This window comes from Oncorhynchus kisutch, linkage group LG4 (genome assembly GCF_002021735.2).
Source record: "Oncorhynchus kisutch isolate 150728-3 linkage group LG4, Okis_V2, whole genome shotgun sequence".
Classification (NCBI taxonomy): Eukaryota; Metazoa; Chordata; class Actinopteri; order Salmoniformes; family Salmonidae; genus Oncorhynchus; species Oncorhynchus kisutch.
The window spans coordinates 32,928,982-32,938,800 of NC_034177.2; the positions used below are offsets into that span (position 1 = coordinate 32,928,982).

The following is a 9,819-nucleotide window of genomic DNA, read 5'->3' on the forward strand; positions in this document are numbered from 1 at the left end:
TCTCTCTCTCTCTCTTTCCATTGGATGTTCTTCATTGCCTGATTGCATGAATTGGTTTGTGTGTGTCTCTGGCCTGTCCCCTTCCTCATGTTGCTGCAGGAGTTGATGCTGGGCCTAGGGATATTCCCTGTCAATAAAAACTGAACTGAGGCCTGTGTCTCTCCACCCATGTTGATAGTCAGGTGTTACACACAGCAACTACTAACTGACCGAAAATCTACTGATAGGCCTTAAACACAACCACTACTATCTATGTGTTAATAATGATGACCAGGATTCTAGTACTGTAGCTACTTCCTTCAAATAATTAAACACACTTGGATAATCCCAGAACAAAAGGAAAATAAGGTACCAATACAGTATATCATGTAATTCTCTACCAGGTGAATAGTGTACTGTAGAGTAAAAGAGATGTACTACCTGTTATAGACCTGTCACACACACAGGCCGGTAGTGATGTTTAGGGTGGCCTGGGAATGGAAGGTACGGGTATTGTACAGCAGATGTAGATCCTCTATGGAGAGTGAAAGTAGGACTCTCTCCCCACAGCTGAACTATGGAAGTTGCTCTGCAGTCTATATTCCCTGTAAATAGAGGAAGTGCCAGATGGGTTTCCTGCCTTTGACGGTGTGCAGTACTGTACGACACAAACACACACACACACGAAGGCCAAGGGCACGCATGGATATCCTGAACACTGGCATCAAACAACAGGAGGCAACACACACACACATACACACACCGAACATTCTATAATGTTGCACCCTTCTGAATGCAAAAATGTATGTTCTCTATTATTTGCCAGCGTAATCGGAGTTTGAATTGTCTGATTGGTGCTTGTCTGATCAACGGATGTTGTGACCAACAGGAGGATGATTCTGACTGTGGTGGCGGGACCTCTCTAAGCCCCTCCCCTTGGCCCATGTTGGGACTCCAACTACTGCTGCTGTGGCACCTCACTGGCCCCCGACACTCATGACCCCTACACACACACACATCTCAACCAGACAGTGTTTTACATTGGACCGTTTTCTGACTCTCCATCTCCTGAATATCATCACTGATCTGTTAACGCACTGCCAATATGGAAGAGAAGTCACTCTCCTGCTCTCCAATCATTCTCCAAAGCCAAAGGGGTGCTCTTTCCTCCCTCTCATCTCTTCTCCACCATGTTGACTGAGCTATTCTATTATATGGTGTATTCTTTGGAGCTAACCAAACCCTTTAATTCGTCATCATAAATGTACTTATATGTTTTGGTTGGAGTAAGAGGGAGGTTGAGTGTCTGTCCTTTATAATTCACTGATACGAATGATTTAAGCTTAGTTTCTGTTGTTTATGATATTTATTATACTGTACAGTACATAAAAAATATAATTATGAAGACAACAAAACCTGTAACTGAAATGGAAAGCAAAGTTATTGATAATCCAACGGTTTTGATTTACAGTTGAAGTCGGAAGTTTACATACACCTTTGCCAAATACATTTAAACTTTTTCACAATTCCTGACATTTAATCCTAGTAAAAGTTCCCTGTCTTAGGTAGTTAGGATCACCACTTTATTTTAAGAATGTGAAATGTCAGAATAATATTAGAGAATGATTTTTTTCTGCTTTTATTTCTTTCATCACATTCCCAGTGGGTCAGAAGTTTACATACACTCAATTAGTATTTGCTAGCATTGCCTTTAAATTGTTTAACTTGGGTCAAACATTTCGGATAGCCTTCCACAAGCTTCCCACAATAAGTTAGGTGAATTTTGGCCCACTACTCCTGACAGAGCTGGTGTAACTGAGTCAGGTTTGTAGGGCTCCTTGCTCGCACACGCTTTTTCGGTTCTACCCACACATTTTCTATGGGATTGAGGTCAGGGCTTTGTGATGGTCACTCCAATACCTTGACTTTGTTGTCCTTAAGCCATTTTGCCACAACTTTGGAAGTATGCTTTGGGTCATTGTCCATTTGGAAGACCCATTTGCGACCAAGCTTTAACTTCCTGACTGATGTCTTGAGATGTTGCTTCAATATATCCACGTAATTTTCCTCCCTCATGATGCCATCTATTTTGTGAAGTGCATCTGTCCCTCCTGCAGCAAAGCACCCCCACAACATGATGCTGTCACCTCCGTGCTTCACGGTTGGGATGGTGTTCTTCGGCTTGCAAGCATCCCCCTTTTTCCTCCGAACATAACGATGGTCATTATGGCCAAACAGTTGGATTTTTATTTCATCAGACCAGAGGACATTTCTCCAAAAAGTACGATCTTTGTCCCCATGTGCAGTTGCAAACCGTAGTCTGGCTTTTTTATGGCGGTTTTGGAGCAGTGGCTTCTTCCTTGCTGAGCGGCCTTTCAGGTTATGTCGATATAGAACTCGTTTTACTGGGGATATAGATACATTTGTACCTGTTTCCTCCAGAGTCTTCACAAGGTCCTTTGCTGTTGTTCTGGGATTGATTTGCACTTTTCGCACCAAAGTACGCTCATCTCTAGGAGACAGAATGCGGCTCCTTCCTGAGCGGTATGATGGCTGCATGGTCTCATGGTGTTTATACTTGCGTACTATTGTTTGCACAGATACACATTGTACCTTCAGGCATTTGGAAATTTCTCCCAAGGATGAACCAGACTTGTGGAGGTCTACAATTCTTTTCTGAGGTCTTGGCTGATTTCTTTTGATTTCCCCATGATGTCAAGCAAAGAGGCACTGAGTTTGAAGGTAGGCCTTGATATAAATCCACAGGTACACCTCCAATTTACTCAAATTATGTCAATTAGCCTATCAGAAGCTTCTAATTCCATGACACAATTTTCTGACATTTTCCAAGCTGTTGAAAGGCACAGTCAACGAAGTGTATGTGTACCTCTGACCCAGTGGAATTGTGATACAATGTCCTAACCGACTTGCCAAAACTATAGTTTGTTAACAAGAAATTTGTGGAGTGGTTGAAAAGCGACCTAAGTCTATCTAAACTTCCGACTTCAACTGTATTTATTTATTCTCATGCAGGTCAAACAGCAGTATGTGAATAGATCCAGTAGACTAGAGTAGGGTTCACTCAATAGAGAGCTGAAGAACACTGTCACCATTCCAGGAATGGGGATAGTTGACCCATGATAGATCTTTCTCTGCTAACATTCAGGGTCAAATCGTACTTTCATATCTTTATGGTCAAGTTAGCATTCCTGGGGTACCAATCAGTGACCTAGGCCAATTACTTTCTAATACTTTTGGTGTACTTTGTTTAGCTTCACATACAGGGTAGGCAGGCGTTTGCACTTTTGGAACTATTAAATTCGTTCCATTGCACCAGGCAAGCTATATTTAGTGCAACTCAAGTCTTCGAAAGTACAGTATGCATATGACCCAGGTCTGTATAGATACTGTATAGATACTGATACAGTATAACTTCATTTGATGCATCAGATTCCCAGTGCCTATGTAGCTTCAACATACCATTAATTTTTCCAAAGTTATTCTTTGATGGATAGCCATTGGAATTATGTCCCAAAGTGTCCGTTGCATGCCGTACTGTATGCTATGTGTAGTAGTAGAGCAGGAGCAGGAGCAGTAGCTCAGAGATATGTTTCTTATGTTCCGTAGCTAGCTGGTATCTACCTAGCCTGGGTGGCAGTCTGTTTCAGCTTCAGACTGGCAGCTAGGCTTGAACAATATGCTCCTGGAGTTAGTTTCCTACTGTATCCCCAGACTCAGGATTACAGGAACGTGAAAGACAGAAAAGCTTTCCAAAAGGCTTAAGTTGTTTCACAGACCCTGGTGAGCAGACAACTGGAGAATGATATCAGCATATCTAAAGACTGTTTCTTTCTCATCTTCTTCTTGTTCCTCTTCTGCTTGTTTCTTCTTTGTGTTGCTTTCTAAAATCTGTAAACGAGAGTTAAGTTCTCAGTTACACATTACAAAACCGCAGCACTGTAACCCTAACCCAAAATGAAGTACTTACAGTATGATCGTTGCCAATACTGTCCCTTCTGCCATGGCCATCTAGTGACCACCAGATTTGGAGCGTTCAGGATCATGCCTGTTTATTGGAGTAGCGTGTTGATGTGTGTATAATGCCAACGGCATGATGTAGCCATGGAATGGGCATGTCCCTGGAGTATCTTTGATTGTGCTTTAATACATTACTTACTATTTTGTGGAACTTGACTAGCCTGATACAATTTTGTATATATTTGTACAATAATGACATTTAGTGTATAAAAAAGAAACAGAAAAAAAATGGAAAATAATGTTCATAACATGGTGTTGATTCTTGTGCAAATATATATTCACAATAAAATAGTATTATTGTTATGGTCTGTTCATTCAACAAGAGACTATTTTATGGACATCCAACTTGGCATGAAATGACTGCTTACTGTTTGAGGCTCCCCTGTTCTCACAAGCAATAATGAAATATTTTTTTTACAATTTAGTAGACACTCTTATCCAGCGCAACTGAGGTTAAGTGCCTTGCTCAAGGGCACATCAATAGGTTTTTCACACTATCTGCTCAGGAATTTCAACCAGCGACCTTTTGGTTACTGGCCCAATGCACTTAACCGCTAGACTACCTGTCAGTTAATAATGAAGGTCACTGTATGCAATTATAACCACTAATCTCTGCCATCTAGCAGTGTTTGGTTTAGTATCATATGATACTGACAGACATGAAATGACCATGGTGGTCTAGTTAACAGACAAAACAAATATGACATGTTCTTGTGCTCTCCAGCACACTGGTAATGCATTTTTCAAAATGCAATGTTCCTCATATTGCTCAGATTATCTAAAAGAGCAATATGTTATTATGCAACCATTAGTTACGGCGAGTCTGCCTATGACATACCTTTTGTGTATTATTCTTCAAGGCTTGGGATTCATTATGACAACTTTAATTTCCATACATTTTCTCGGGAATGATAATTAGACTGTATAACTACTGGACTCCCTAACTGTTGATGCATCATGGTTCTAGTCATAGTACAAGGGTTCTCACTGTGAATAACCTGGTTCCAATGGGACATTATTGAACCACAGAGTCATCCGCACTCTAAAAGGCCTGCAAACTCTCATATTACCATTACGTAATGGGATATTATGGATGCAAATTTTGTCTGTAATGTGATTCACAGAGACAGGCCTGGCCTGGCCTCTTTTCTGATCTGGTCTTTCTTACAGACCAGATGTCAGCATCACAGCTCTGACAGGACACAGTGTTGTTAGGTTTATGTTGTTGTTTATCTGATGTTATCTTTGGATGAATGCAACCACAGCTCATTTTAAGAGCTTTGTGTTTGTTGTACTGGGCAACAAAACCTCAAAAGGATCACGTTGGGCTGTACTGGGGGGTCTTGTTGTTTTGTCTATGTGTGAAGGGATGGTTACACTGTAAAACCATGAAGCACTGTAAACGTCAGTGTTTAAAACTTAACATTAGGCATTTAGATTTGCCAATAAGTGTTCTCATCTTAAACACAGGTGTTGAGAATGCAAGATTAAACATGATAGTCAGCTTTTTCCAGTCAGTTTAAAAACAGGAGAACACATACAGTTGAAGTCGGAAGTTTACATACACCTTAGTCAAATACATTTAAACTCAGTTTTTCACAGTTCCTGACATTTAATCCAAGTAACAATTCCCTGTCTAAGGTCAGTTAGGATCACCACTTCATTTTAAGAATGAGAAATGTCAGAATAATAACAGAGAATGATTTATGTCAGCTTTAATTTCTTTCATCACATTCCCAGTGGGTCAGTAGTTTACATTCTACCAAATACTAATGAAGTGTATTGCCTCAATTGTTTAAATTGGGTCAAACGTTTCGGGTAATCTTCCACAAGCTTCCCACAATAAGTTGAGTGAATTTGTCCCATTCCTCCTGACAAAAATGATGTAACTGAGTCAGGTTTGTAGGCCTCCTTGCTCGCACATGCTTTTTCAGTTCTGCCCACAAATGTTCTATAGGATTTAGGTCAAGGCTTTGTGATGGCCACTCCAATACCTTGACTTTGTTGTCCTTAAGCCATTTTGCCACAACTTTGGAAGTTTGCTTGGGGTCATTGTTCATTTGGAAGACCCATTTGCGACCAAGCTTTAACTTCCTGACTGATGTCTTGAGATGTTGCTTCAATATATCCATGTAATTTTCCTCCCTCATGATGCCACCTATTTTGTGAAGTGCACCAGTCTCTCCTACAGCAAAGCACCCCCACAACATGATGCTGCCACCCCCATGCTTCACAGTTGGGATGGTGTTCTTCGGCTTGCAAGCTTCCCCCTTTTTCCTCCAAACATAATGATGGTCATTATGGCCAAACAGTTGGATTTTTGATTCATCAGATCAGAGGACATTTCTCCAAAAAGTACGATCTTTGTCCCCATGTGCAGTTGCAAACCGTATTCTGGCTTTTTTATGGCGGTTTTGGAGCAGTGGCTTCTTCCTTGCTGAGTGGCCTTTCAGGTTATGTCGATATAGGACTCATTTTGACCCCTCCTGTCTCAGCCTCCAGTATTTCTGCTGCAGTAGTTTATGTGTCGGGGGCTAGGGTCAGTTTGTTATATCTGGAGTACTTCTCCTGTCCTATTCGGTGTCCTGTGTGAATCTAATGGTGCGTTCTCTAATTCTCTCCTTCTCTCTTTCTTTCTCTCTCTCGGAGGACCTGAGCCTTAGGACCACCAGGATTACCTGACATGATGACTCCTTGCTGTCCCCAGTCCACCTGGCCGTGCTGCTGCTCCAGTTTCAACTGTTCTGCCTTCTTATTATTCGAACATGCTGGTCATTTATGAACATTTGAACATCTTGGCCATGTTCTGTTATAATCTCCACCCGGCACAGCCAGAAGAGGACTGGCCACCCCACATAGCCTGGTTCCTCTCTAGGTTTCTTCCTAGGTTTTGGCCTTTCTAGGGAGTTTTTCCTAGCCACCGTGCTTCTACACCTGCATTGCTTGCTGTTTGGGGTTTTAGGCTGGGTTTCTGTACAGCACTTTGAGATATCGCTGATGTACGAAGGGCTATATAAATACATTTGATTTGATTTGATTTTACTGTGGATATAGATATTTTTGTACCTGTTTCATCCAGCATCTTCACAAGGTCCTTTGCTGTTGTTCTGGGATTGATTTGCACTTTTCGCACCAAAGTACGCTCATCTCTAGGAGACAGAACGCGTCTCCTTCCTGAGCGGTATGACGGCTGCGTGGTCCCATGGTGTTTATACTTGCATACTATTGTTTGTACAGATGAATGTGGTACCTTCAGGCGGTCTACAATTGCGGTCTACAATTTTCTTCTGAGGTCTTGGCTGATTTATTTTGATTTTCCCATGATGTCAAGCAAAGAGGCCATGAGTTTGAAGGTAGGTCTTGAAATACATCCACTGGTACGCCTCCAATTTACTCAAATTATGTAAATTAGCCTATCAGAAGCTTCGAAAGCCATGACATAATTTTCTGGAATTTTCCAAGCTGTTTGAAAGGCACAGTCAACTTAGTGTGTGTAAACTTCTGACCCACTGAAATTGTGATACAGAGAATTATAAGTGAAATAATCTGTCTGTAAACAACTGTTGGAAAAATGACTTGTGTCATGTACAAAGTAGATGTCCTAACCAACCTAAGTGTATGTAAACCTCCGACTTCAACTGTATATCTCCTAGGTGTTCAGATTTTAAACGCTAGTGTTAACTTTCCCATCGTCCTATTTAGAGTGCATTTAGTCCTAAAAATGTGACTTCTCATGCCTTTTATTCAGATTAGAGTTAGTAATGTCTGTCACCTTACCTACATTTCTGCACAACTGAACAAGACATTTGATTCAATAAATATTTTCAATTGCATGGTGTTGTTGTTACTCTGCTGAGTTAATTTCCAATAACTCAGAGTGAAAAAGATGTGGTAGGGGTGCTATTATCATATTTCCCAGCATGCTTTGCAGCAGGTAGTTTTTCAATATTTTGTTTTAATATCTTTAGTTTTTCATGCATATTGATTGATTAATGTATCTTATACTATACAAAGATGAATAAATAATGTTTTTCTAACGCTAATTTAAGCTGTAAGGGGTTGGATTTATTGCACTTGTTACTGAGATGGTTGTTCCAGTTTATATGATTTTGGTAATCTTTATAGTTAATTATTTTACAGCAGCAGTCATGCCTAGCGCAAGTTATGGGTGATAAAATATTAAAATGGTTGAATATTCTCCTTCATGCTGGATTCTGATGGGAACTATTAATCACTTCACGGACCTGTGACTTGAAGGTCTTTTGTTGCACATGAGCCAGTGATTTCAGACCACATTGTAGAGGATAACTAGGCTGTAACTGAAGGCCTTGTGAAATGTGTCAAATGTTTTCATATTGGGTTTACTTTGAATTGAAACACATTCACTTGGTGAAAACTACATTTACAGAAAGTTATTAAATGCAATAATCATATGTCTGTCACTAACAAACACAGCTGATCATATTTATGAAGATTTTACCCTATCATGGAGAGATGTACTGCTTGGATTCTCTACCTACGATAAAATATATTTTTTTATAATTAATTTCATTATAATTTTGGACAAATTGAACATTATTTGAAGACAATAAAAAAAAAGATTTCAGAATTATATATGTGTGCATATCCCTTAAAGTAGAACTGACAACATTTTAGAAATGTGAAATCTTATTTAATCTATTCATATACACCCCCAGGAGAAATGTGTCACCTCATTTTCTATTATTATCTGTGAGCACTTAAATATGGTAATGTTCACGTTTTCATAATTTTTTGAGATACGTAATTCTCAAACATTCTAAAGCATTTGTGAGAATTCTATAGCAATATAGAAAGGGAGAGCGACCGTGCGTTTGTACAATTAATAAACACTGCAGACCGTTGCGCCATAGTCAATCAGAGCTACAGTAGGCCTTTATGCCAATGAGCCTTTAGTCACATGGTAACTTTGTGATGAAACGTAGAAGCAACAGTAACTTTTCATACTTTGGTCGTCATACTTTTATCAGGTTTCATCCATATATCATCCAATTTCATGACAAACATGTTTTTGACTGTTTATTACCTCTCAAACCTAAATGCCTTGTGTTAAAAAAAACATGTTAATAATGTGTTTAAAAAGTGTTACAGCGTATAAACATGTAATGGTGTTTACAATCTAAACACTGACACATTTTCATTGACATTCTAAATGCCTTGACGCGTTTTACCTCTGAATGTCTAAGCCTTTTGGGAAAAGTGTTTAGTTATGTGTTCAGATCCTAAACACTTGGTTTTACAGTGTAGCTTGGGGGGGGGGGGGGGGGTCTGTGTGTAATGTGATATCCTTGTCTGTAGTGATGGGGGTCTTAGCTGTTGCCATGGCTGCCATCTTCTCACATGCCAGTGCTAAGCATTAACAGAGAATGAGAATAAGGGATAAAGAGAGAGGGGGGGTGAAGGAATTACCTCATCAACTTCACAAATGGTCACAGTAAAAAACACTTATTTCTGAATGAAGTAACATTACCCAAAATAAAAAGTTTCCACATAAAGAGTCAGCACACTGCTACGTGTATCTGAGTTGTGATATACTGAATGTAGGAACTACGATGTTCAACTGAGAGAAAGACAGGCTCAATCTCCACACTAAGCATTGACCATTGATATTGTAATTTGATCCTCATTAGTAAAACAGGCCACAACCACCCTAAGGCCAAAACTAACATGAACCTAACTGTAACCATGCGGCCATTAGACCTAGCCTGTATAAACATCTCTTATCAAGTGGCCCTAATTTAGTTGATCTCTGACCTTCATTCA

General features: G+C 39.9%; 1 pseudogene; it reads left to right on the plus strand.

Moving 5' to 3' along the window:
• The window catches only part of LOC109888855 (voltage-dependent calcium channel subunit alpha-2/delta-1-like), a 101,547-nt pseudogene extending 100,015 nt beyond the window's left edge, over positions 1–1,532 (plus strand).
• Positions 1,533–9,819: the final 8,287 nt, after the last annotated feature.